Below are 2,489 nucleotides of genomic sequence, written 5' to 3'. Positions count from 1 at the left end.
TATGGATGAAGCTGGAGGCCATTATCCTAAGAGAATTAACGCAGAAACAGAAATCCAAATATCACACTTCCTTGCTTGTAAGTGGGAGCTAAACATTGAGTACACATAGACACAAAGAGGGAAACAGTAGATTGCGGCTTACTTGAAGGTGGAAGATGCGAGGAAGGTGAGGATCAAAAAACTACCTATTGGGTTCTATGATTATTATCTGGATAATGAAATAATCTGTGTAACAAACCCCAGTGACATGTAATTTATCCATGTAACAAACCTGTACATGTATCCTCTGAATCTAAAGTAGAAGTTGGAATTTTAAAAAGACTGCAAAAATCACGACCTTAAACACAGGCCGTCACAGCCTTACACAAAAACTACTTCTACGAGGACATCTGCCCAATAACTGCCTGTCCAACCTTGGACTGGCATCAACCTTGTTATTTCTCTCTGTAGCCCTGGATAATTATTTCAGAACAATTAAGTATGCTGTATTTTTTTTTCTTTAAAAACCTTTGTCTTCATTTAGCTCCCTAAAAACACACATGCTTTAGTATGGCATATGTATTCCCATTGAATTGCTTTATTCCCAAATAAATATATTTTCTTTAAAAAAATTTTTTTTACAGAGGTGCAGGGCTCTGAATTGCCTTCTCTGTGGTGATGAGGGTGGAAGGATTCAAGATATTTACGACCCAGTGAGTTAATCAAAGCACATGGTTAGCTGGGTCATCAGCTTATGAAAAAGGTATCAGAAAAATGAAATTGGACTCTTCTCTGTGCTCTACCATATGTTGGAGCTTAGATAAGGACTATCTGAACTCTCGGAGATACCAATTAAAAAAATAAACCTGACTCTGTTTTTGCTGGCTTGTAGTCTGACATTTCAACCTGAGGACTGTGATAGTTCCAGTATTTGTGAAACATAGTCTGAAGCGTTGAAGTCATTGGCACATCTGTTGGAGTATGTTATGCTTTGGTTCTGCGACTCCACCCAAATCTTATCTCAAATTTTAATCCCCACATGTTGAGGGAGGGAGGCGACTGGATTATAGGGGCGGTTTCCCCCATGCTGTTCTCATGATGGTGTGAGTTCTTATAAGAGTTGATGGTTTTGTGTGTTTGGAAGTTCCTCCTTCACTCCTGTCTCTCCTGCCATCGTGTGAAGAAGGTGGCTGTTTCTCCTTCCACCATGATTGTAAATTTCCCGAGGCTTCCCTAGCCATGCGGAATTGTGAGTTAATTAAACCTCTTTCCTTTATAAATTACCTAGTCTCAGGTATTTCATTATAGCCGTGTGAAAATGGACTAATACAATGAATTTATACCGGGAGAGGGGCACTGCTGTAAAGATAACCTGAAAATGTGGGAGCAACTTTGGAACTGGTTGATGAGCAGAGGTTAGAACAGATTGCAGGGCTCAGAGGAAGGCAGAAGATGTGGGAAAGTTTGCAGTTTCCTAGAGACTTGTTGAATGGTTTTGATCAAAATGCTGATAGTGATGTAGACAATGAAGTCCAGGCTGAGGGGGTTCTCAGATGGGGATGAAAAACTTCTTGGGAACTGGAGCATAGGTCACTCTTGCTATGCATTAGCAGAGGCTGGTGTCATTTTGCCCCTGCCCTAGAGATCTGTGGAACTTTGAACTTGAGAAAGATGATCTGAAATTGGAACTTACGTTTAAAAGGGAAGCAGAACATAAGAGTTTGGAAAGTTTGCAGCCTGTGAGTCAATTAAACCTCTTTCCTTTATAAATTACTCAGTCTTTGGTATTTCTTTATAGCAGTGTGAAAATGGACCAATACAGAGCTGCCATATTCATAGATTCTGAGAGGCCATTTGTAAGACGTAACATTCTTCTGCTTGCCTCCAAGAAAGAAAATAAAAATAAGGCATTGCCAATTAATATTAACTCATTATTGGCTGCAAGGTGAATCTGAACTGGAGAGACATCAAAATGTGAAAAACATGCATTTTAGACTGGATGAATGACTGCAGTGTTAGCTTATACGTTGTCACTTAACCTATGAAAAGATCTCACTAAAAACTTATTCAAACTTAACCTCACTGTTACAATTTTGTAGATTCTGTTTAGTTCCTTGGGTTTACTTTTTTTCCCCACTCTGTAGCAAGTTGCAGGCAGATGGAAGCAGTGACTCTACTGGTTTGAATCTAAATGTTAGAGGACGTGCCATTCACTGAATGCCCATTGCCTGTGGGCTTCCCTTCTCCCTCTTCTCCATCTAGAGCAAAGTCTCAATCCCTCTCCTTCCTGAGTTTTCTTTGGGAGAACTGCAAATTCTTCAATTCTTTATTAAGCAGAGCCAGTTCTTCTTTCTCATGTTGTGTTTCCAGATTTCCAAAGCCAAGAACGAGCAGTTCAACAAAACAAAGTTCTCCCATCCAGAAAAATTTCCCTTCTTTCTCCTTCCTTCCTTCCTTCCTTCCTTCCTTCCTTCCTTCCTTCCTTCCTTCCTTCCTTCCTTCCTTCCTTC

General features: G+C 40.1%; 1 long non-coding RNA gene across 2 annotated transcripts in view; it reads left to right on the top strand.

Moving 5' to 3' along the window:
* The first annotated feature begins 1,116 nt into the window (after positions 1-1,116).
* The window catches only part of LOC111539010, a 165,685-nt gene continuing 164,312 nt past the window's right edge, over positions 1,117-2,489 (top strand). The window contains exon 1 of one of the 2 annotated variants that reach the window (XR_003309680.1): positions 1,117-1,228. This is a non-coding gene — a long non-coding RNA (uncharacterized LOC111539010). The remainder of the gene's footprint in view (positions 1,229-2,489) is intronic. The other variant, XR_002730538.2, reaches the window with a different exon arrangement.

The sequence above is a fragment of the Piliocolobus tephrosceles genome, chromosome 3 (assembly GCF_002776525.5).
Source record: "Piliocolobus tephrosceles isolate RC106 chromosome 3, ASM277652v3, whole genome shotgun sequence".
Taxonomy (NCBI): domain Eukaryota; kingdom Metazoa; phylum Chordata; class Mammalia; order Primates; family Cercopithecidae; genus Piliocolobus; species Piliocolobus tephrosceles.
Note: the sequence above shows the minus strand (reverse complement) of the source record. Positions and strands in the feature narration are given on the sequence as shown.